General features: G+C 39.9%; 3 protein-coding genes and 2 pseudogenes across 11 annotated transcripts in view; 3 read left to right on the forward strand and 2 right to left on the reverse strand.

The window, feature by feature from the left end:
• Positions 1–26,478, forward strand: part of LOC124991706 (immunoglobulin lambda-1 light chain-like) — a 1,192,366-nt gene that overhangs the window by 806,836 nt on the left and 359,052 nt on the right. The window lies entirely within an intron of this gene.
• LOC124991707 (immunoglobulin lambda-1 light chain-like) overlaps positions 1–26,478 on the forward strand; it is a 1,154,667-nt gene that overhangs the window by 764,678 nt on the left and 363,511 nt on the right. The window lies entirely within an intron of this gene.
• Positions 1–26,478, forward strand: part of LOC124991709 (immunoglobulin lambda-1 light chain-like) — a 981,515-nt gene that overhangs the window by 587,011 nt on the left and 368,026 nt on the right. The gene's annotated exons all lie outside the window — the stretch shown is intronic.
• Positions 4,114–4,846, reverse strand: LOC124990507 (protein quaking-like; annotated as a pseudogene).
• LOC124991702 (serine/threonine-protein kinase MARK1-like) lies at positions 10,741–12,761 on the reverse strand (annotated as a pseudogene).

A 26,478-nucleotide genomic window follows, 5' to 3' on the forward strand; every position in this document is an offset into this window, starting at 1 on the left:
TAGGAGAGTGGGAGAATCTGAACTGGAAACCAGTGTTTGGGATCCTAGATCTATTCCTCATTGCAGAGGTGAGGTGATGGAGGCCAGGAGACAGGAGGGCAGACAAGAGAAGAATGGAGACGTTGGGCTACAGAACACCAGGACCAGCAGCAACTCGAGTTCTCACCTTGACTTAACTCTACCTTTCCTTTTTCCAAGGCCACATCACCACCATTGCTCTTGTCCATGCTGAAGGCAAATTTACGGATACCGAGAATGAGGACGAGGACAATGCAACCAGAAATGTGATAGCAATTTATTTCCGATGTGTCTCTTTTTTATACGTTCTTATTTATAAACAATTTGCCACTTTCCAAAGTTTCCTCTATCACAGTTTGAATGACTTTTTGGAAGGGACTTTTCTCATATATATCTTAGAAGTCCTTAGACCTTCAATGACTGTGAAATCTCTCAGCACTAAATATCTTATTCTTGCCTTGCTTTCCAACCTCAGGCAGCACCACTGATTCATGCTGAGCAACCCTGAACTGAGCTTGCATGAATGTACCCTTCCTTTCATATGTCAAGTTTACCCAGTTAGAAAGCAATCCCAAAAGGAATCTGGTTCCAGAGTTCCTGTCCTGATTTATAATGTGAGCTCAAGGCAGCAAAAAGAGACAATGAAGGACAGGAATAGGAAATGTGAGTGTGGAGAGAATGAGAGGGAGAGCAGGTGTCAAATAAGAGCACATACCTCCACTGCTACCTTCACTTTCTTGCACTTTATACAATCTAGCAGAAGCAAGGATAGCACTGAACTGGCCACTATTTCATGTGACCATGACCTTGCAAGGGGAGGTACAATTAGGGTTAAAATCAGTACAGTAATCTGTCTGAGAATGAAGCTGCAGAGGAGGTAGCGTTGAAGGAGGAGGGTCCTTGCTCCAGGCTGTGTCAGCACACTTGTTGCCCCCAAGGAGGCCCAGATGTGTGCTACTAATACTGCACCCCCACGTTCCCTAGAGAACCCTTTCCTCTGCCTCATGTTCACTCTCTAAGAAGCAACCTCCAAAAGGTCTGAAGGTAAATGTCCATGGGAAGTTGCTCGTGGAGGACATTCATAGATATTCTCTCCCCATAGATAACACCCTTTGCTGAGGGCAGAAGACCAGCCTCAGTTTCCCTCAACTAGATCCCAGGGGAGATCTGGGCCCAAAGTCACCTTGCACAACCTGAGCAAAACAGTGGTCTTTGCCACTGTTTCTGTGGCCAGAAATTCCTCCCATGTGACCCTGCACTTAGTTCTTTGTTACAGATTGCTACAGGGACACCTGTGCAGACAGTGATTTCTGGTCCTGGAGTTCCAGCTTCTGAGGTGAAGGTTGCAGTGCAGAGAAACTGTGATCAGCTGGCAGGAGGTGAAGCAGCAGATCTTTTGTGGTTTCTCCCTCCCAGTGTGATAATGGTCTACTTTCTATAGAACCATACACATTTATGTTTACTTAGTTAAATGAGTTTAAAGTTGGTATTTAAAGTTTGATGTTGGTTTTTAATTTATATTAAATTCTATTTTACTTGGTCACAGATGCTTTTAAACTCATTCTATAAAATAAAACACATCACAGGAAAACACAGTAAATAGGGAATAGATGTCCTGAGGTAGACGTGAATGAATTACATAGAAGTTACCGTAGTGACTCCCCATCACATCACTCCTCTCCTCCCATAACCCTCATTTTCCTATATTTTCTTTTCTTTTTCAGGTTGGTATTATAACCATTCATTGAAATAATGCTATGGGTTAATAGAAACAGCAAAGAAATAAAGAATTAAATTGCTGATAATGTAAAATCCGATGTAAAATCCAAGTGTTTTATTCATTCATTCATTCATTAGCTAACAAAATCTCAACAAGACACCCAATATAATAATGTACTGGAAAACAAATGGCAGGTTTCTCTTATCAAAATTGTGGTTTTGCATTTTCTATACTTTTCTCAATCATGAAAATAATTTTTTTCAATGTTATATAACATACATATAAAACGAGATAGAAACGTGCACCATACACTTGTAACAGTGGCTCTAAATACATTATCTTACATGTTTCTCATAAGCAATAGGTTGGTTATGGTACATATACAGCATGAAAACTCTTACAATAATAAAAACTAGACAAAAAATGCATTTCAGTTCCATGTTAACATACCAGGGACACTCTGGTCTATCCATGATAAACATTAAATAATATTTCACACATTTACTTTCCTCATAAAAGATGTTTGATCAACACCAAAAATGTTTTACGTCTTTTGAGATCAAGCTGAATCAAATGCTGGTATCATTTTGAACTGTCACCTCAAGTGTTTGAGTGTCACATATTTATTCGCCACCAAACAAAATGTAAATCAGAATGACACAGCTTGTGTTGATATAAACCATAACAACGGCACATGTAACACAAAGAGCGGTGGCACACGAAAGCAAGAGTAGCAGATACAAGCAACAACTGTGTGTTGCATAGTAAATAAACTGAAAACGGTTCCAAGTGAGACAAGACCAGGGAGAGGTCACAGTGAAGGTGCCAACTGGGTTTCTGACTGTACTACAAAGTGGAAATTAAATAAGAAATAAATCTTATTTATGAAAAACTTTGCCTAGGTATACTATAATCTCCAGTATAAATAAAAAAAATAATAAAACAAAAAACAAACAAACAAAACAATGCATCCTCCTTCTCTGAATAGAACTCATATCATCTTTCACACACTGTGTGACTGAGTCACATGCATTAACTTTCTCTCTGAGGTAGGAGCTGATCTTACCAGATACTTCACTAAATGAACACAAAGAAAAATAAGTCATTTTCTTTTCTTTAGATTTCTTTCAATCTGTCAAATATAAAAAATAAAGACTAAAATGTGCTTTTGGTCCTTCGATTTTGACAAACACCAGAAAAAATCATTTAATAAAATAAAAGATTTTTGTTATTATTTTAAAACACTTGAAGGTATTAAATGATACGTTTTATGTATATGTATATATATATATATATATATATATATGTATACACACACACATATATAAACACAAAAACACACCCAAACACATTTTGCACAAGCACCCTTGAAGAGTAAATGTATTTTTGTTCATTTGTTTCAATGAACTACACTTTTATCTTCATTTCCATTATAGGTATACAGCAAATAGACAGGTATGGATTTCACATCCTGAACAATTTTCTTCTACAAAGGGACTTGAAAAAAATCCTTGAACAGTTTGCCCAATAACGTGACACACAATGTATGGAAAGAGTTCTCAAATTTTATTAAGGAGGCATAAAATAAAGGTTCTGCAATATTAGCTCAGATATTCATCTTTTTAAAAATACTGTTGCAGTTTTGTTCTTTCCATTTCTTTTCAAAACCCCTTAACTTTTTCTCTCATGGCACAATCTTCTAATACTTAAAACGTGGCAGGCAATATTTCAAAAGGTGCACCTTCTGCCCTTTTGGGGCACTGTAGTGACTGAACAGCATATCAAACTTTGAATCCTCTTTGAATCACTTCACCAGGGATTTACCTGACTGAAGAAGGTTCATGCATGATGCATCATCACACAGTTCAGTCAGAGAAAGTGGCATCCCAATGAGAAGAAAGGTTTCCTAGAAGTCTCTTACAGTAATTGCTTCCTGTCATTGAGTAGAAAAGTGTCAACTGTCTCCCTTCTTACCATTCACTTGAGGTGAAAAAATGAAAGATAATCAGTGCTGTGGGATGATTTGGGCCTTAATACATTCCTACTATTCAGGGAAGTTTCTAGAAACACTTTCATCCAAATGGGGTGGGGCTTGAGGAGGGGGTGGGTAGGTGAATTACAGGAAAACATTTCCTTTGTCTTTTGTTTGTTTAGATGGCAATGCAAATTGACAGGTGCCTCAACTTGCTGCACAGATCACAGGCAAGCAAAGGTCACCATTCAGCAGGCAAGTGTGGTAAGGTCATCACTGGGAGAAGTGTTCAGGATCAGAAGTTCACAGGTTCGTTGCCAGTGGCAGCTCAGCCTTTGGTCACAATCCTTTGGTAATGATGCACACACATGTCTTGCCTCTGAACTTCAGTAGCCACTCCATCTCATACACCTCTGGGTTCAACAGGGTAGTCAAGGATTGATGTAGCTGGTGCCAAGATGAAAGGGTATTGGTAGGGTGTGTAGATCAACCCAGGCTCAGGTCCTGGAGGGACTACTGCCGAAGTTGGGCGATGAGTTGCGCTTAGCATATCAGTTGTCTGTATTTGTCCGATCAAAGGTATAATGCTAGGGTCAGATGTGGAGAGGACAGGCCTAGGCCCAGTTATGATCCTAGAAGCAGCCTGGGCTGTTACTGCAAGAGAAAAACCAAGGACTGGTGATTTAATGTTGGCATCTCTCTAGGTGTCATTTGGAATCCCCATCTCCATCAGCTGCATCTTCTTCAGGCTGTCTTCTCCTCTGGATGTAGGTACCAGTAGTTTCTTCACTTCTTCTACTGCTCTCCTCGGTTTTATTTCTGCTGTGCTCTGAGCATCTTCCACAGTGATTCACACTTGGAAATCTTCATTGAGATGCTCACAATTGGGTTTGCTCTATTCTGCTCCTCCTCCTTTTTATGTGTCATTGACCCCTGGCTGGCGCCAATATTATAAATCCAGTTTCTACTTCAAGCTGTTTAACTATAAGTCCTCTGAGTCCAAAGATCTTCCCTGTGCAAATTTGTTCTTCCAGCAGCCTCTAGAGGTGGTTGGAGATCCTGCAGAATTTGGACAGGTTGCTCAAGTTCTTTTTGTCCTTCATCATTTCCATCATCAGGTAATCTGGTATTAGCATTTCCCCGATTGCATTGACCTAATTCCATGCTCTGCAGCTCACTGAGTCCAGCACCTTGGGGCTGGTGCCTGAGAGAAGGAATGAGCGAGGGTGATCTCAGGCCAGTGCCCTTTCTGGAGCCAAAGTCCATCTCTGTGGTGGCTAGCAAATATATGTGACAGTGAAAATTGAAAATGGGCATGTATTCGGAGGAGAGAGAGTGTGACAATATGTCACAATGGTATGCTAATAGAAGAGTTGGTGATAGGAGTCAAAATATGGTTTTTAGGTCAAGACCCCCTAGCCATTCCCAGTTTAGACCATGGGAGTTTGGGAACAATATTGTCATCTGCTCTACATAATTACACACCTTTTGAAAAACAGCTCATGGTATAAACCCAGGTATTGTAGCTGCAAAATAACATTAGTCATCACTTGAACATGAGGCCACAACTGTGTGATTGACCAGTCATGATGTTAGACAGCTCAGTAGTGAACACTTCATGGTGGATATTTCGCATCTGGGAAGGAGCCAGAGCAGGGCTCAGTCTCTAGACTCTGCAATGGCAGGTGGTCCTGCCATATGTCTCCAATTTTCCAGTATAAGACACTCTTTCCAACCCTAAACATCTTAGTTCTGAAACAACTGATCTATGAGGAAGAACAGCCTTACAAAATGTTAGGAATATGACACGAAGAAAAAAAAAACAACCCAAATTAAATTGAAAAGAAGAACTAAATACAGGTCTAAATAAACATAAATGTATAAATGTCCAGGAGCCAGGCAGGTCACAAAAGAAGACTGAAAAGAAAACACTAATGAGTAAAAAAAAGAAAAATAATAGAGGATCTAGCTTAATATTTAGGGAATTGTTCCCATTGGAGTTCTGAATATTCTTCTCGGTTTGCTAGTTGTGGTTGCTGAAGTGACCGGAGTTCCCACAGGCTCTGCCCCTCGGGGCAGGGTTCAGGTTACGTTTACAAGTTCTGCCATGGATTGGTCTGCAGGTTTTTAACTGGTGCAGTTCCCTGGCTGAGCAGATGCTGGGCTTTGCTGGAGGACTGTCCCACAGGAAAAACCCCTGGATTTCTCTCATGAAGGGGAGTGGTCAATTTTTATTCCCTTTAGACACACATCAACTATGTGTTTTCACTACTTTAGGGTTTAGAAGCCAAAGTATGAATTTCTCCCCACCATTTTGTGTTCTCCCCCAGGCTCCTCTTTACAGCAGTACTTTCAGGCAGCCAATTTCATAAGAGGTTGTTTTGTGAGGAGCGTAGTGAAGTGTGTTTTTCTGACCACTTTCCCCCTCAAAAACTTTACTCCTCTTTTTTGATTTTCTTCTGGTCTCTTAGACCCACACTAGGCTGTGTGTTCTGGGTTTGCCAAATGTGTTCTTAGGGCAGGGACAGCTTTTGGGAAGTCAGTTCCCCCAGTTGCCCCTCTTCTGTGCTGGAGCATAAGGCAATTCCTTCCTCCAATTTCCCTCATAGAAAGGAGAGACAGGAAATGTGTTCTCCTCCCTTTCCCCTCTACAGTATATTGTTGCACAAGTTATGCTTCAGCTTCTTTAATGTAGTGACTTTGAACTCTCTTCTCACTCCATATTACACACCCCTCGGATTGCCCAAAACAGGCACTCTTTAAGTGAAGTTCTGCTTCACAATTTTAGCACAGGAGAGTTACCAGGAGCAGCAACCTTGGTAGTCTCTGTTAATTTGTTCTATCCAACCATGTTATTCCCCAATCTGTATTCAAAGTTCAGAGCTATTTCCCAGAAAACATTCCCTCTCTCACCGTTTCAAGGAGCATCTGCACTACTCAACACTGTATCTAGAATCAACTGGTTTGGACTCTAGCACAGATTACATGGTCCATGAATATTTGTTGACAAATGAGTCAGTGCACCAGGAATCAATACCAGGTCTATCTATCCAACCATCTTCCCATTTGTCCAGGAAACCCAAGCTTGGGGAACTCTCTACAAAACATAAACTGACTGTGAAGTCAACTATTCCTGATAAAGTCCCTGAGGACTCGAATCTAGGTGACAATTTGACCTTTCTCTTTCTATCACTCTTGCCCCTGCCTGGTGTGAGGAGCATTCAAGGACTATCACACAGCAAACACCAGGAGTTCTCTGTCCCTGAGAGACAGAAAATGATTCTTTATACTTGGAACATACCCTGTGTGGGTCAAGCTCTGTGACTACTGAGATGCTCACATCACCTTGTGGCCTTGAGGGAGGTGATAGAGCTGCCAGTGGGCATAGCAGGAAGCTTTGCACCACAGAGGTTAGACACAGAGCTAGTGTGAGTGAATGGGCCTGAAGCAAGTGGAACCAGGTTTCAAAGGCAGGACACTAGATTTGGACAGGGAGAAGGAACCAGGTGGGGCCTTGGCAGTTTACAGGTCACAATACCAAAAGCCTTTGTGACTATGAGTCAATTTCCAAGCTGGGATTCCTGGATGATCAGAAATTCCTAGGAACAAATTACTCAGAGATAAGCCTGGTTCTGTAGGGAAGGATCTGTAGATGAACAGGAACAGAAGATTCTGACCATGTCTCTGGACCTGGCCTCCACTACAGAGCCTGCCTTAGAGCAGAGGGAGGGGTTTGACTATGCACAGGGAAATTTGGGGCAGGGGATAGGGGCTGAGGGAATGAGTGAGGTGATGGGAGAGGAGGGGCCCTTCAGAAAGTCAGAAGAACCTGGGTTTAATTCTCAGAAGAAAAAGGATTTTCCTTGAAAGATTATCCTGGTTATTCTGAAAGGACACTCTGTTAAATATAAACTTTGTAGAGAAAATTATTTTCAAATTTCTTGGCACATTTTTAATATGTATGTTTGCATACATAAACAAGGCATTCATATTATTACTTGAATGGTATTCAATATTACAAAAAGATGGAAATTCTGTTATTTCTAATTTCATTTATATTAAGAGTTATCTGTATAGTATGAAGACTGATGACAAATATATTTGTTATTTGTCAATTTCTGTTTCTTCTCCCCTACCTTCATTATGTGTATTAGGCTGTATAAATAATAAACCATTTAAGGGGAAAAGGATCATAACTCAGAAACTATAACCATATTTTCCACCTGGATTTTGTATAAGGATTTCTATATTTTCTCTTTGCCTTGGGTAATGATTTAGCATGTTTTGTGCAGAATACCAGAGAGTACATGAAGTCTGGGAGCAATTCAAACCATAGCAGCCTTACAGCAAAGTACGCAGTCAGTTCTGCAAAGGGTTAGAAACTTGTTAGCCTTAAAGCATGACAGTCTTGTGAACAACCCACAGGTGGAACCAGCAGAGGGCCCAGCAGAGTGCCACACGTTGGGCCACTCACCTACAAGTGTCCCTGGCCTGCAAAGCCTTCTCATCTGAGGGGCTCACCCAAAGGTAACAACTGCCAAGGGCAACATGAACACATGACAGTGACCATCTCTATACCATAGCAGAGAAGACCCACAGACCGGCTACACTATCTCCACTGTAGTCATGGAGACCAGTATGGAGGTCAGAGGAAGAAATGGTTAACTGCAGATTGTAACTTCAAATCTGAGTGGCTAGAGAATCCCAGGGTTTGACTAGATGATTATCCTGTGTAAGCAGAAATAGATACAAGAAATAGAAATTTGTGACATTTACTATTAAATGACATTTACTATAGTATATGCTAGAACTTATCATGTAAGGGGTTACACAGAGACTTGTCAACTGTAACCTGACTTCAGGAAATTCCCAGCCTGGTGAGCTGAAAGGGGTGAGCAGTTAAATGTAGAGTCACTGTACAGAAGGCAACAAGAAAAGTGAAGTGTGTGTGTGTGTGTGTGTGTGTGTGTGTACAGGGATTGAAAAAAAAGGGGGAAGACCACGTAATCTCTTTTTTTTTCAAATTTGTTAATATTTATTTAGAATTTTGATGTTGATGTTCATAAATCAGGTTGATAGTATTTTTTAATTTGCTATATTGTTCAGGTTTTGCAATCAGGATTACTCCAGGTTCAATAAGGTCTGAGGAACCATATTGGTTGTCCAGGTGGGATAAGATTGATTCCCAAGTATTTTTTCAGGTTACTGTGAATAATTCTTTTCAGTGGATTTATAATTGGAGAAGAGGAAATCAATTTATGTATGTAAATCTTGTATCGTACTATTTTCTATAATATGATCATCAGCTCTAGAAGCCTTTTTGAAAAGAGCCAAAGACCAGTACGTTATTATGAGAACTCTTCAAGGAAAATTTCAGCGTGCACCAGTGAAAGTAAAGAAAAAACTGCATCATTTGTTCTGAAGAATACTGGAGTAAAAAGAGGCTACCCAGTTTTGTTTTGCTTTTTCAAATACCACCCTTGCTAAGGCAAAAGTACACTTCATTTTGAAACAGAACTGTTACAGAAGAAAGCTACAACACAATACAGTACAGGATATAAAATTCATCTTCGTCTGAAAGCTATCATGGCATGGCAAATCACCTATACTTAAGAGATTTCCAATGTAGGTTAGAACTACAGAATTTATCACAGCTTTATTTCTCTTCCATAAAATCTGAATAATATTTCTCAGGAGTGTGAAGATTGGGCCCATAATTTGATATTACAGTAATTACAACATTAAATATCATTGCACAATCAACCTCCAAGGCTAATTCAGTATAAAATAACAAGTATTAAATGGTACTTTTACTAGTGGTTTTACATTGTATGTATCACTAATGATGAAAGAAAAGTAGGTAAATGCCTCAATACAAAGCATTCTGGGCATCATAATGAAGAATAAATATAAGAAATCTGGCAAAATACTGAAAACAAATGGGTTACATGGGAACAAAGTGAACAGCCACATAAGCATAATTCACTAATGAACTGTTATAAATAGTATGTTTTGCTCACAAGTCTCTTAAGTACTTACAGAGATTATAGAGGCAGGGGTGGATGGTGGACGAAGAGAATGGGAGGAGAATGAAGCAAATGTTCCCAATGCCAGTTAATTCCTGAGGTGGCATTATTTCTTAACCCATGCATTGATCAATGCTGTAAAGATGCGTTTGTGCTATGAAACAGTCCCAATGTTATTACATTTCTGCATTCATACTGTGTTATTCTGAAGGCAGCTGACCTAAGTGACAGCTGACATTATAATAGCCTGCTGAAGTATTGATTCTTTACTACTTTGAGTCTACAATTAGCAGTGGGACAGAAAACACTTCAAAGTTCAAAAGAAATCTGGTATAGATTTACTTTTTCCCCAGTACTTCTCAGCTCAAGCAAAAGCTATCATTTATTTTCATGTACTTTATTTTAAAAACTCGATGTGCTGACATTGTAAACATTTTGTATCTTAATGAAAACTTGTGTGATAACAAGGGTAACAGCAACAATAAACAAAAATAATTCTGTGTATAATAAAACTGATCCACTTCTGATTTAATTTTGAATGTGATTTCAAAATAATTTTTAAACATCCATACTACAATTTTAAAGACTACTGTGCACTTTTAATCCTGGATACAATTTTCAAAATAGTATGATTGAGGTGAGAATTAAAAAACCTACCAAAATATAAATAACATAAAAAAACATTTTCAACTCAAAGCATCAAACTTACATTTATGTGCAGAAATTCAGACAATTGTACAAGATTTTAAGTATTCATATTTCATTATACAACTCTACAAACAGAAACACACAATAAACTTGCCTGTACATGTGAACCTATTTTAAGAAACAGATTTATTATAGTTATACTGAATTTAATTTTATACTTTATAACTATGTATAATTGCATTCAGGGCAAATACCACATGGGGAGAATCACAGGTGAATAACATTACATAACACTACATTCATAAACTAGATAATTTATGGGTGTATCCTCTCTCATCCTGTAAATTTGAATTTCTTTACAGCTTAAGCTCATTTGCTATTTTGGATGGGATGTTCTTCAAGGCAATAGAAGTCCCAGATATTCACTTGAAATGTGGCAGTTTGCAGATTTCCATCTCCCACTGCATGAGGCTATCCTGTCTAGCATCTCCATGGACACAGAAAAGATAAAATCTCTCTTTTTGTTCATAATTACAGTTATTTGTATCTAACACTTTTTGAATTTCTCTCATGTCATTAAAGTCCATGGAACTAGTGGTCTTCACACTGCATGTGAACCACAAAGAACAAGTCTTGGAATCTTTACCCTCTTCATTGTCTCTTTCTTTTGCTTCCCCTGATGAACTTCTGCAAATGAATTTTGATGTGATTTTGCTTATTATACCAGTGGACATTCCTCTTCTGGCATATGTAAATGCATCAGTTTCTTGGGATGGCGAAGCTAGCGAGGCATTACAAGGAGCACTTTGTTGCTCCAGGAGCTGTTCTCCATGGAAAGTGCTTGGACTTGAACTCCCTCAGGGAAAATGGGTCCTGTCTGGAGTGGTGGTACTAATACTGTGAGCAGATGAGGAAGCAGCAGGCACTCTTGGTGTACCACTAAGCTAGAGAGCCATTTTAATGGTTGACAGCATGAATTATTAGGGTGACCAGAAGTGAACATGGATTCCTGGTGGCAGAGTCGGGCTGAGGAAATAGCAGAGAACATAGCAGATCCTGCAGAAGATATGCTAATTGTTGACATCTCCAAAAGGCTGCTCTCCTTTCCATTCTGCAATGCTATGAATCCATCTGTGGTCCTCTCAGAGATGTATGTATCCTTCTTGCCATGCTACCTCCAGGGTGCATATTGTTACATGGAATATTTGAAGACTTTTTCCTCTCTGGACCCACAAGTGGGCTTGTAGTCATCTCACTTTTTGATCCAACTGTGGAGCTGACAAGTTTATGAGCCACATCTTTGTCCAACTCTGTTCACTTTCTACACTGTTAGCCTGAGGTCATTTAGTGTATGATATGGAAGGGGAAAGAAAGGACAAGCTAAAACGTGGATGCTTCTCATTTGCTGAGATGCTTCTCTGGACCTTCAGGTGAGCAGGGGACTGAAGAGTGCTGTTGTTTAGGTCACTACTGGGCTGGGACTTCTGAAACAATTTTCCACTGAATTTCAACTGACTGCCTTCAATTTCAGGTGGTTTTCTAAATACAAGAAAATAAATAGCCATAACTTCATTGTATTTCTGACTTATTAAGGCATCATTTATTTCATCTCATTCAAAATCCATGGTGACCATAATGTCCATTATTTTTATATGACTGAAATTTGTTTCAGGCTCAGTATATGGCTTTAATTCTTAGCGACCAACATTCATCCACTGATCTTTCATTATTTGTTCCAAGTTGCCTCTGTTTATTAGATTCAGCACTAATAATTTCTTCAGAAGATTTTCACAGTCCGTGGACATGTAGAAGGGGATATGGTTCTTTCCTCACAAGACTCGCTTAAGTTTAGTTTCTTTAAGTTCTGGCTGCCACAATAATGTGGGCTGCCACAGAATGTGTCAAAATTGTTCCTGACTGAGATTTCCTCACTAAAACTAAAGTCAGCAATTTCAATATTCATATCAGCATCAAGAAGGTTTCCAGCCTTAAGATCACAGTGATGCACTTTTGATGCCAATACTATATGACAGATACAATCTGCTTAAAGTTTGCATGGGCCTCTTTCTTTTTCATTCCTCCATTGGCAAGTAAGTAATTAAACACTTCACCCCCACTCTGGTACTCCATGACTAAATAGAGGAACTTTCTCTGTTTCTATAACTTCTGAACATTTCACTGTATCAGGATGTCTCAGTATCTTCATTGTTCGTATTTCTTCAAACAGCTGTTTTGCACTGGTAGGATTTAGCTGTGTTTTGTCTGTTATTTTCACAGCAACCTCTCTACCAGTTAGAACATGTCTTGCCAATTTCACTTTGGCAAAATTCCTGTTCCCTATTGTTTTCTGTCAATGGTAATTTCTGATGCGAGGCTGTTGCTCTGTTGCTGAAGTAATGCAGTTTCTACTTGGGGGATGTTCCCTCTGCACTTACTTTGGTAGGCTGGACGTGTGGTTCCACAGGTGTGTGATTCTGAGTTCAGTTCCTTCACCTTTGGCAATGGCGCCCCGCAGATTTGGTGCGGGCTGCGGGTCTGGACCCGGCTCTCCCAGGTCTGGCTGAGGTGCGGACGCCGGGTGGGGAGGAGAGGAAGGTAGTGGAGAGGACAGCACAAGGCCTGGCCGCGGACAGAGGCTCCCACAAGACTCAGGTGGTGCATGGATAGGTCGTGGCAGGGCTAGAGCGGGAAAGAAGCCTAGAAAGAAGAGGAGCTCCGCAGGGACGCGGCCTGGGACCAGGGAGGGACGCGGGCTGGGACCAGGGAGCCCTCTGGGCCAGGGCGGCTGCCCCGCACGGGTAGGCAGGGAGACCTGGAGGACGCCGCGGCGGTCTTTGCACAATGGGGACAGGGAAACTGGGTCGGAGTGGGGCAGCCGCGGGGCCCCGCTTGGCTCTAGGGGGGCCATGACTGAAGGTGAATCTGGTGCTGCAAATCACTGCCTAGCTAGTCCTGGAGAGCGTGGCTTGCAAAGGGAGCTGTGGCCCTCACAGCGCCGCCCACCCGCTCCAGGCGCCCGGCCTCAGCTGTTCAGCTGCGCCAGGCTCAGCTGCATTCATGTGCCAGGGACCTATGGCGGTGGCGCAGGGCTCTGGGCGCTGAGACCCCAGCATTCGCGAGGTCCCTGCCGCCACGCCCCAGCCAGGATATGCGACCCTTATGGCAAGCTCTAGAAGTCTTCTGGTGGAGTTTTTTTTTTTTTTTTGCTCTTCTAAATATAGGATCATGTCATCAGGAAACAGGTAATTTGACTTCTTTTCCCATTTGGATCCTTTAATTTCCTTCTTTGGCCTGATCTGGTTCGAGTTTTAAGGAATCCTTGAATAGGATAGATGAAAATGGACATCCTTGACTTGTTCCTGGTTTTAGAGGAAATGTTTTCAGTTTCTCTCCATTCAGTATGATGCTGGTCTTAGTTTTGTCATACATAGCCTTTACCGTCTTCAGGCAATTTCCTTCTACAGCTCCTGTTTTAAACACTACTGTTTCTCCAGTGTTTTCAACATGAATGGGTGCTGGATTTTGTAAGATACTTCTTTTGCATCTGTTGAGATAATATGTGATTCTTCTCCATAACTCTATTGTTTCTCCAGTGTTTTCAACATGAATGGGTGCTGGATTTTGTTAGATACTTCTTTTGCATCTGTTGAGATAATATGTGATTCTTGTCCATAAATCTATTCATGTAAAAAATTACATTTATTTATTTGCATGTCTTGAATCAACCTTGCATTCCTGGGATGGAACCAACTTTATCAAGACGTGTGTCTGAATGCATTTTTAATGTGGTGTGTCAACATGTTCTAACTGGTTTTGCATCTATGATGATCAGGTCCGTCTGATGTGTATTTCTCTGGTTTGGGTGTCAGGGTAATACTGGATTTCAAAAATTTTTGTTGTTGTTGCAGATGGACAGAATACTTTTATTTTTTTTATTTATTTTTATGTAGTGTTGCTGAGGATGGAACCTAGTGCCTCACACATGATAGGGAAGAGCTCTGCCACTGAGCTACAAGCCCAGTCCCTAATACTGGCTTTATTGAATGAACTTGACAGAATAAATTTAAAAGTGTTCCTTCCTTTTCTATTTCATAGAATACTTTGAAGAGGATTGGCATTAGTTCCTTTTTAACAGTCTAATGGAACTCAACTGAGAATCCATTTGGTCCTGGGTTTTCTTTGTTAGAATGCTTTAATTGCTGCTTTTGCATTGCTTAATCTTGGTCTGTTTACGTTTTCTATATATGATTCAGTATGGGTACGTCATCTGTGTCTTAAATTTGTCAATATTTTCCAGATTTTCCACTTTATTGAAGTATAAATTTTCAAAATAGTTTCTAATAATCCTTTGTATTTCAGAAGTGTCTTGATGATGTCTCCTTTTTAATCTCTAAGTTTGTGAACTTGGGTCTTCTTTTTCTTTTGGTTAGTGTGTCCAAGGGTTTATCAATCTTGTTTATCTTTCCAAAGGACCAACAATTTCATTGATCCTTTGTATTTTTATTCTCAATTTCATTAATTCTGACTCTGATCTTAATTATTTCCTGACCTCTACAGATTTGGGAATCTCTTTGGTTTTTTCCCCCAGGACCTTGTGGTATAGGAGCACCATATTGATTTAGGATAATGCTATTTTTTTGATTGTAGCACTTTAATGCTATAAACTTTCCTCCTAGAATTGCTTTCATACTGTTCCAGAGATTTTGAGTTGTTGCATCGCTATTTGTTTCCCAGTATTTTTTCCAAGAATTTCTTCCAGGAGTTCTGTGGGTACCTTCCTCATTCAAACTTGAATTATTTCATCTCCTGATGTTAAAATGTTTTGTGTTTTTAATCTTGTGGTTGATTTCTAATTTCAATCCATTATGATCTGATGGGATGCAAGGGATTATCACTAATTTTTGTATTTGCTAAGATTTGCTTTGTGCTCTCTTAAGGATGATCCATTTTAGGCAAAGTTCCCTATGGCACTGAGAAGTGATTTCAGTTGTTGATGGATAAAATATTCTGTAGATGTCAGTAATGTCCATTTGGTTTAAAGTATTTTTTAGTTCCAAAGTCTTACTTAGTTTATGTCTGGATGACCTGTATAATGTTGAAAGAGTCATGTTAAAATTACCAAGTGTTACTCTATTGTGGTCTATTTGATTCTTTATATAGAGAAGGATTTGTTTTATGTACACTGGTGCACCATTTTGAAGGGCATAAATCTTTACTATTGTCATTTCTTGTTGAATGATTCCCATAACCTGTATTAAGTGACCATTTTATTTTTTTCTGATAAATTTCGACCTCAAGTCTACTTTGTCTGTTATTAGAGTAGTTACCCCTGCTTGCTTTCAGTTTTCATTTGCATGGTATATGTTTTTCTACCCTTTTACCTTCAGTCTGTGGATGTCTTTGTAAGTTGAGTCTCACATTCTGTGGGCCTTATTGTTAAAAATCTCTTCTAATTAGTTGTTCATTAGAATAGAATGCATTTACACATCTTGTTGAATCATAAATAAATGGAGTGTAATTTCTCATTTTTCTGATTAGAATTACTGTTTCTTAATCTAATCTGCCAATCTGTGTCTTTTAATTGAACAAACTAGATCATTTACATTCACTCTTACTATAGAGATGATGATTTTATTTCATGTCATTTTGATTTATTTCTAATGTTTAATTCAGATTTGACTCTCCTTTAATTTACTGTTCTTTTGTTGAGAGTCATCCCTATGAATCCTTTTTATTTTATTTTTTATTTCTTCTACATTGAAGCATTTACTGTAGGACAGGCTTAGTGGTATAAGTCTTTTGGTTTCTGCTTATCAAGAAAGGTTCTGTTTCATGTTCAGTTCTGAGAAATAGTTTTGCTAGATGTGATAATCTTGGTTGGCACCTCTTTTCTTTCCAAGTTTGGTGTATATTATCTCAGGCCTTCCTGGCTTTAAGGGTGTGGGTTGAAAAATGAGATGAATCCAAAATTACTTACTGCTAAATGTAATGTGCATTTTTTTCCCTTCTAACTTTAAAAAATGTAAACTCATTCTGTGTCTAAGACATTTTCATTAAGACATATCTTGGAGCCAGCATGGTGGGGCTTGCCTGTCATCCCAACAGCTCAGGAGGAAGGATGATTGCAAGTTCAAAGTCAGCCTCAGCAAACTACCGAGAAAGACCCTGTGTCAATGAAAGTAAATAAATGAGTAGAACTAGGGATGTGACTCAGTGGATCTGTTGTCCACTTTCTGCTAAGCCATGTGACGTTGGTCTCTCAGAAGGGCCCCGCTCAACTCCCGGAAAGGTTCCAGGAATATAAACAGGCTTGCTGATCTGGGCCCTGGACATACAACAACTAAGCAGGGATGGAACAGTGTTCATGGGCTCAATTCCTAGAGGGAGACTGTGAGCAGAGGCATTGAAGGCCAAAACCTCATTTTGGCCCAGAGAAGCAACTAGAGGAAGTTAAGGTACCACACCTCCTCAGTCTTCTATTCTGGCACAGCATTTGGTAAGAATGTTCCCCATTATGCCTCAATAGGACCCCCAGGGGAAGAGTAAATTTGCATAATCACTAAACAATCACAGCCCCTGAAGGACCTTAAAGTGACTAAGACAGGTCTGGGGAATCCCAGCCATGCTGCTTGTCACAGGAGACAGAGCTCTGGGGCATCTGCACCATGACCAGGACCCCTGCCCTGCTTGCCCTTCTCTCTGCACAGGGGATCAGCTAACCCTGTCCCCTGACTCAGTCCACACAGGCCTCTGAGTGCAGCCCGCCCAAACCTTGATCTCAGCCCAGACAAAACTCTATGGGGGAACCCTGGCTATGGGTCCTTCAATGGGTCCTTCATCCTTGGGCCCATTGCACTTTCTTCTGTTTCAGACACTGTGACATGACTCAGTCTCACCCAGGGCTGGTGGTCCTGGGACAGGAGGCCAAAAATCACCTATTCTGGACATAAACTCCACCTAGAATTATGCTTGTTTCCAGCAGAATCCAGGTCAGACCCCTGTGCAGGATATATACCTGGATACTGAGAAGCCCTTAGAGATTTAATCTCAAGCACAAATCCTTTAGGTATTTAAAGATGGCACTGGTCTATGCTACTCCCCATCCCAAGATGCAATGTTTGTCATTTACTATTTGGATGGAGCAGAGGTGGGGAAGACTTACAATGTACCATGTGCATAAAAGTTCAGACAGGAAACACGGTTTTGCAGTCATATGGTATCAGTTGGAAACTGTCCGTTGTGCCCTTACAGCATGATAGGAACACAGAAAATTTTAAAGCAGTGAACATGTCTCTGCCCAAACACAGGCAGTAAAATTGTTGGCTGACCCGGATTTTAACAGTGCCTTGATGTGCTGGGAACTCTCTTGGGGGCCTCTTTTTGGATTCTACATTAGAAAACTGGCTCAGGTATACAAATTGGGGTTAAGATTGTATTGAAGCCACTGCCTTCAGTACTTCTCAATCAACCTTAATTACTTCTCAGAATTTGACTCAACAGGGACCTGTGTTGGCTGCCTACCCACTACTTCCAAGAGCGCTGAATTATCCTACTGCTCTCTGCAGGTCAAGACAATCACTAAATTGTTTTCCCTAAATGTACCCACCTTGTTTCTGATGGTTATCCACATTCAGGTGACTGGTTATTTCAGAATACTGTTATCACTTTTAGTATCCATAACCCATTTCTCAATCTCTCTCTCTCTCTCTCTCTCTCTCTCTCTCTCTCTCTTCTCTCTCTCCCTCTCTCTCTCTCTCTCTTTCTCTCTCTCTCTCTCTCTCTGGTGCACAATAATTACACAGAGTATATGGTTTCATTGTGTCACATTTGTAACACAAACGTACTTTGATCAATTTCATTCCCAATATCTTCTACCTTTCTTTATTCCTTTCTATACACTGGTGGCCTCCTTTCTGTTTTCAGAGGATCCCTTTTTATTCCATTTTATCCCTAGCGTCCATATTTTAAAGCCAACTTAATGTCCCTTAACTTTCTTAGACAGGCTTATTTTGATTAACCTGTGCTCTCAATTCCCTCCATTTTCCTAAAAGTGACATATTTCCATTCTTTATGGCTCAATGAATTTCCTTTGTGCATACATACCATATTAGGGACCCATTTTAGTAATAGCCTCCTGCCGTCTTCACTGGCCACAGAGCCCCTGAGTAATGCAGGAGTCCTCCCACCTGCATGTGCTTCAATAACTTGGTGAACACAAGGCCCTCCAGGCCCTCCTGAGCATAGATTCATCTCTAAGCACAAAGGCCAGGGTGGAGTTGTGGTCCCAGATGATGGGTCCAACAGGTGAAGAAGTGTTCCATGGCCTGAGGTGACTCTACAGACCTCCCCTTCTGTCTCTGTGTTCCTGGGTCTGGAACCTACACTGAACAGAACAGTGCTGCTCCCAATCAACCCTGAACTTAGGCTGATTTACATAACAGACAGCATCCTCAAGCAAATATGTACAAAGGCCAGGGAGGAAGCCAGCCCAGCCTGCTCCTTTAGAGGCAAAATCAGAGGTGCCAACACCATGTCCTGAAACCATCTCCACCTCAACCTCCTCACTTACTGCCCTAGGAACTCACACACAAACAGAAATCTTGAGCCTGGTACAAAACTGGTCGTAACTCTCAGGTCAGTGCAGTCCTCCCTGTGGTAAACAGGATGCTTGGGAACCTGCAGAGTGAGAGAGCTGTGGGGCTATGCTCACTGTCTTTTTTTTTAAATTCATTTGTTATGTATACAAATGGAATACATCTTGTTTTTCTGTTTTTACATGAAGTAGAGGCATACCATTTGTGTAATCATACATTTACCTATGGTAATAGGTTTTGATTCATTCTGTTATTTTTTTTCTCCCCCTACCCCTATTATCCCTCTACAGACTCCCTCCTTCCTCCATTCTTGACCCCTTCCCACCCCCTATATGTGTCATAATCCTCTTATCAGTGAGATCATTTTTCATTTGGTTTTTTAAGATTGGCATATATCACTTAGCATGATATTCTCCAACTGCATCCATTTGACTGCAAATGCCAAAATTTATTATTCTTTATGGCTGAAAAATATTCCATGGTATGTATATATACCATAGTTTCCTTATCCATTCATCAATTGAGGGGCATCTAGGTTGTTTCCACAATCTGGCTATTGTGAATTGAGCAGCTATGAACATTGTTGTGGCTATATCTCTGTAGTATACTGATTTTAGTCCTTTGGGTATAGGGCAAGGAGTGGGATGGCTGGATCAAATGGTGGTTCCATTCCAAATGTTCTAAGGAATCTCCACATTGCTTTCCTGAGTGGCTGCACTAATTTGCAGCCCCACCAGCAAGGTATAAATGTACCTTTTTCCCCACATCGTCTCCAATACCTATTGTTGCTTGTATTCTTCATAATTGCCATTCTAATTGGGGTGAGATGGAATCTTAGGGTAGTTTGGATTTGCATTTCTCTTATTACTAAAGATGTTGACCTTTTTTTCATATGTTTCTTGATTGCTTGTAGATCTTCTGTGAAGCATCTGTTCATATCCTTAGCCCATTTGTTGACTGGGTTATTTGCATTCTTGGTGTAGAGTTTTATGAGTTCTTTATATATTATGGAAATTAGTGCTCTCTCTGAAGTATGAGTGGCAAAGATTTTCTCCCATTCTCTAGTCTCTCTCTTCGCATTGCTGATAGTTTCCTTTGCTGAGAGAAAGCTATTTAGTTTGAATCTATCCCTGTTATTGATTCTTGCTTTTATTTCTTGTGCTATGGGAGTCCAGTTAAGGAAGTCTGATCCTAAGCCAACAAGTTGAAAATTTGGACCTACCTTTTCTTGTTTAAGATGCACGGAATCTGGTCTGATTTCAAGGTGACTTGATTTCTGTGCAGGGTGAGAGATAGGGGTTTACTTTCATTCTGTTGCATATGAATTTCCAGTTTTCCCAGCACCATTTGTTGAAGAGGCTATCTTATCTCCATTGCATATTTTTGGCACTTTTGTCTATTATGAGAAATTTGTATTTGTTTGGGTATGTGTCTGTGTCCTCTATTGTGTACCATTGGTCTACCTGTCTATTTTGGTGCCAATTCCATGCCATTTTGTTACTATTGCTTTGTCGTATATTTGAAAGTCTGGTATCGCGATACCCCCTGCTTCGCTCTTCCTGGTAAGGATTTCTTTAGCTATTCTGGGTTTCTTATTCTTCCAGATGAATTTCATGATTGCTTGCTCTAATTCTGTAAGATACGTCATTGGAATTTTAATTAGAATTGCATTGAATCTGTATAGTACCTTTGGTAGTATGGCCATTTTAACAATATTAATTCTGCCTATCCAAGTAAATGGGAGATCTTTCCATCTTCTAAGGTTTTCTTTAATTTCTTTTTAAGTGTTCTGTAGTTCTCATTGTAGAAGTATTTCACCTCTTTTGTTAGATGGATTCCCAAGTATTTTATTTTTTGAAGCTATTGTGAATGGGGTAGTTTTTTTCTAATTTCTCTTTCTGAAGATTCATCACTTACATATGAAGGTGCAATTGATTTGTGAGCATTAATCTTATATCCTGCTACTTTACTGAATTCACTTATGAGTTCTAAATGTTTTCTGGTGGAATTTTCTGGTTCCTCTAAATGTATAATCCTGTCATCAGCAAATAGGAACAGTTTGAGTTCTTCTTTTCCTCTTCATATCCCTTTAATTTCCTTGGTCTGTCTAATTGCTCTGGGTAGATTTTCGAGGACAATCCTGAATAGAAGTGGTGAAAGAGGGCATCCCTGCCTTGATCCAGGTTTTAGGGAGAATGCTTTCAGTTTTTCACCATTTAGAATGATATTGGCCATGGGCTTAGCATAGATGGCCTTTACAATGTTAAGTAATGTTTTCACTATCCCTATTTTTTCCAGGGTTTGAGCCTGAAGGGTTGCTGTATTTATCAAATATTTTTTCTGCATCTATCGAAATAATCATGTGATTCTTGACTTGCAGTCTATTGATATGGTGAATTACATTTATTGAGTTCCAAATGATGAGCCAACCTTGCATCCCTGGGATAAAACTCACTTGATCATGGTGCACTATCTTTTTCACATATTTTTCTATGCGATTTGCTAAGATTTTTTGAGAATTTTTGCATCAATGTTCATTAAGGATATTGGTTTGAAATTTTCTTTCCTCAATGTGTCTCTGTCTGGTTTAGGAAGCAGTGTGATATTGGCTTCATAGAATGAGTTTTGGAGGGTTCCCTGCTCTTCTATTTCATGAAATACTTTCAGAAGTATTGGAATGAGCTCTTCTTTAAAGGTTTTGCAGAACTCAGCTGAGAAAACCCATCTGGTCCTGTTCTTTTCTGTGTTGGTACGCTTTTGATGACTTCTTCTATTTCATTACTTGAAATTGATCTATTTAAATTTTGTATGTTGTCCTCATTCAGTTTAGGTAATTCATATGTCTCCAGAAACCTCTTTATGTCTTTGAGATGTTCTATTTTGTTGGAGTATAAATTCGCAAAATTGGTTCTAATTATGTTTTGTATTTCAATCGTGTCTGTTGTGATATTTCCTTGTTCATTTTGAATTTTAGTAATTCAGGTTTTCTCTCTTCTTCTCTTTGTTAGTATTGCTAAGGGTTTATCAATTTTGTTTATTTTTTCAAAGAACCAACTATTTATTTTGTCAATTTTTCGATTGTTTCTTATGTTTTAATTTCATTGATTCAGCTCTGTTTTAAATATGTCCTGTCTTCTACTACTTTTGGTTTTGGTCTATTCTTCATTTTCTAGGGCTTTGAGCCATAGTGTTAGGTCATTTATGTGTTGATTTTTTTCTTCTGTTATTGAATGCACTCCACGAAATAAATTTCCTCTAAGAAATGCTTTCATATTGTCCCAGAGAATTTGATATGTTGTATCTTTTTTCTCATTAACTCTAAGAATTTTTAAATTTCCTTCCTGATATCTTCTGTTATACATTCATCGTACAATAGCATATTATTTAATCTCCAGGTGTTGGAGTAGTTTCTTTTTCTATTCTGTTTTTATTTTTACTTTCAATCCATTGTGATCTGACAGATTACAAGGTATTATCTCTATCTTCTTGTATTTGCTAACAGTAGCTTTCTGGCATAATGTATGGTATATTTTAGAGAAGGATCCATGTGCTGCTGAGAAGAAAGTGTATTCACTCTTTGTTGGATCGTATTTTCTATAAATGACCGTTAAGTCTAAATTATTGATTGTGTTTTTGAGATCTATGGATTCCTTGTTTAATTTTTGTTTGGAGGATCTGTCTAGTGATGAGAGAGGTGTGTTAAAATCACCTAGTATTATTGTGTTGTGGTCTATTTGATTCCTGACATTGAGAAGGTTTTGTTTGATGTATATTGATGAGTCACTGTTTGGGGCATAGATATTTATGATTGTTAGATCTTTCTGATTTATGCTTCCCTTAAACAGTATGAAATGCCCTTCTTTATCCGTTCTGACTAAATTTGGCCCTAAGTCCACATTTTCTGATATGAGGATGGATTCTCAGCTTTTTTGCTGTGTCCATGTGCATGGTATGTTTTTTCCCATCCTTACACCTTTAGTCTGTGGGTATCTCTTTCTATGAGATGAATCTCTTGCAGGCAGCAAAGTGCTGAATATTTCTTCTTAATCCAATCTGCCATTCTATGTATTTTGATTGATGAATTCAGTCCATTAACATTCAGGGATATTATTGAGATATGATTTGTATTCCTGGTCATTTGGCTTATTTTTTTTTGACACAACTTTATTTCTCTTTATTTGGTTGTTCCTTTAGGGTAGTTCCTCCCTTTGCTGATTTATATCGTTTTCATCTCTTCCTCATGGAATATTTTGCTGAGAATGTTCTGTAATGTCAGCTTTCTTTTTGTAAATTCTTTTAGCTTTTCTTTATCATGGAAGGATTTTATTTCATTGTCAAATCTGAAGGTAAGTTTTGCTGGGTATAAGATTCTTGGTTTGCATCCAATTTCTTTCAGAGCTTGAAAAATGTTGTTCCAGCCCCTTCTAGATTTTAGGGTCTGGATTGAAAATCTGCTGATATCCGTATTGGTTTCCCCCTGAATGTAATTTGATTCTTTTGTTTCGCAGCCTTTAAAATTCTGTCTTTATTTTTTGTGTTAGGTATTTTCATTATAATATACCTTGGTGTGGGTCTATGGTAATTTTCTGTATTTGGAGTCCTGTAAGCCTCTTGTACTTGATTTTCCATTTCATTCTTCAGATTTGGGAAATTTTCTGATATTATTTCATTGAATAGATTGTTCATTCCTTTGGTTTGTTTCTCTAAGCCTTCCTCAATCCTGATGATTCTTAAATTTGGTCTTTTCATGATATCCCATAATTTTTGTAGATTCTGTTCATGATTTCTTAATGTCTTCTCTGTTTGGTCAACTGTGTTTTCGAGATTAAATATTTTGTCTTCAATATCTGAGATTCTGTCTTCCAGGTGTTCTATCCTATTGCTTATGCTTTCTATCGAGTTTTAATTTGGGTTATTGTTTCCTTCATTTCAAGGATTTCTGTTTGTTTTTTATTTTTCAATATCTGTAACTCTTTATTGAAATGATCTTTTGCTTCCTGTATTTACTCTTTTAACTGTCGATTGGTGTGATCATTCAATGGCTGCATTTTCCCTTTCATCTCATCCTTCAATGCCTGCATTTGCTCTTTCATTTCCTCGTTTGCTTCTCTGATTGTTTTGAGTATGTACATTCTGAACTCCCTTTCTGTCATTTCTTCTGCCATACTGTCATTGGATTTTATTGATATACCATCTAGGTTTGTTTGGGACATTTTCTTCCCTTGTTTTCTCATATTGTTCAGGTAACTACCACTCTGATAGTGAAACTCTGGGATATTGCAGATTTCCTCTATCGACTATTATTGTCTCTGTAGATTTCCAATAACTCACCTCTTAGACTTAAGTAGCCTGAAGTCTTGGAGAAACTTGATAATGTGGTGTCCACTAGGAAGCTGGCCTTCTAGGGGCAGTGGCCTTCAGATGTGGTATATTCTTGGGTGGCTCTGAGTTGGTCCTGAGTTTTTCAATACCTCCTCTTCTTGGCTCCTGGGTCTTGTCAAAGCTCCTCCAGCCTGCTTTAGGTGTCTCAGGAAAGGAGTTGCCCTTCCAGTGTTGATGGGTCCACCCTCAGAGGTAATTAAAAATGCCTGCACCAGCCTATAAAGAAGCCTCTGGCTAACTCCATGATGGCCACAAACCTTGGCGTGGTGGTCGGGCGGAATTGTTCAGTGATGGGGTCTGTCTTTGTCCTGGTGGTTGGGCGGGTTGCCTACTGGCCGCCCAGCTCAGCAAGGCAGGCGGGTTGGGTTACCACTTGTTACCTCTGCGATTCGAGAGGCCTGACTCACCCACCAGCTCGCTCCATGACTGCGACCAACCAGTGATGGCACCAACCTAGGTGCAGGGGTCAGGCAGGGTCGCTCAGTTTTGTTGTCTGTCCTCGGCCTGCTACTGGGAGGATTAGCTGCCTACTGCCTATCTCCACCATGTAGGCAGCATGACTCACCCACCAGCTCGCTCCATGACTGCGACCAACCAGTGATGGCACAGACTAGGTGCAGGGGTCAGGTGCGGTTGCTCAGTTATGACCTCTGCCCCGGCCTCCTGGCTGTGTGGGATAGCTTCCTGCCACCTACCTGCTCACTGTCTTATAAGGGCATGAGAGGCAACAGGTGCCATGAAAGGAGAGCAGATTTGCTTAGGTGTTCAAAGTCTGCACCTTCCTGCCATGTTCATGGACCCCTGTGACTGATTTTGATGGGATGGGTGCTTTGAGGGCTCAGGAAATCCCTGGAGCAGGCAGGCAGTGTACCTGCTAGAAGGCAACTTCATCTTGAGTCTGACCTCTTCTTCTCTTATATGCAACGTGGCCTCCTACAAGCTGACTCAGCCATCATCTATTTTGAAAACCCTGAGACAGGATCACATACTCAGAAAATAAACTGGGGATTAAATATCCATAATGGCAGTAGCAAATGTTAGGCCAGTCCCCTGTGCTTGTCATCTGTGATCATAGCAAACATTCCACACACAACTATGACTGCTTCTCTGACTCTGATTGAGGAAACACAATCACCCTGAATCACCAATGGAACCCAGGTCAGGGACAAGACTGACGTTTTTGGTGCCCACAGCACATGACATGGGGAGCTCACAGTGACACAGATGGGCACGTGGGACAGAAACCTCCCCACCCAGGCCAGACTTTCACTTTCATTCTTACTCAGCAATCACCATAACCTTGGTCCTTTTTTTTTCACTCAGTTGCTATGTCAGTGCACCCAAGAGGCCTGTAGATACCACTAGAAACATGATTTTCCTGAAGAATTAGCTGGATTTTAAATTAAAATCTTGTCATATCCATTCAGTCCTGTAGAGACTAGTTCACAGGTTCCCAGATGAAAAATCTCCCCAGAGAACCCTTTCCTTCATTAGACACTCACACTATCTCCATTGATTTCAATATAGATTATAACAAGAAAGGAACCCATTCTCTGACCTTTCATCCCTGTAGACTTTGTCTTCAAGGAACATGAAGGATTGTGAGCCCAGTGAGATAAAGACCCAGGAATGAGATGCTCTGATGTGCCAAGACCTGCTCTGGGTGTCTGAGAACAAGATCTTCCAACTGCCCATGTGCTCAGGAAGTGCTCACATGTCTCTCCAGTGTGAGTGAAGACCAAAAACACCTCATCCTCATGCCCAATGAGACATGCTCATAAGCCTCTCATGTCTGACCAAAATTAACTCTGTACAGCACAGAAACAGACTCTTGGTTTTCATTGAAAGGATCAGTTCTGTCCTGCAGATTTGGCACAGCAGGCAGTGTGTTCACCAAGCCGAAGGGTGCAAAGTCTCCTTTATGCAAAGACAGATCCATGAAGGAGATAAAAACACTAGCACTAGTGTATGCTTCTGTTAATTTGCAAGGTCTTGCAGAGATTTGTCCTTCAGAAGAAAATATCTTTGGAAACACTAATAATATTATATCCTAAGCTGGATTATTCATAGCACCTGGGATATACAGTTTTAGGAAGTTTACCTTTAGGGTATGCAGAA

Source organism: Sciurus carolinensis, chromosome 8 (assembly GCF_902686445.1).
Source record: "Sciurus carolinensis chromosome 8, mSciCar1.2, whole genome shotgun sequence".
Lineage (NCBI taxonomy): Eukaryota > Metazoa > Chordata > Mammalia > Rodentia > Sciuridae > Sciurus > Sciurus carolinensis.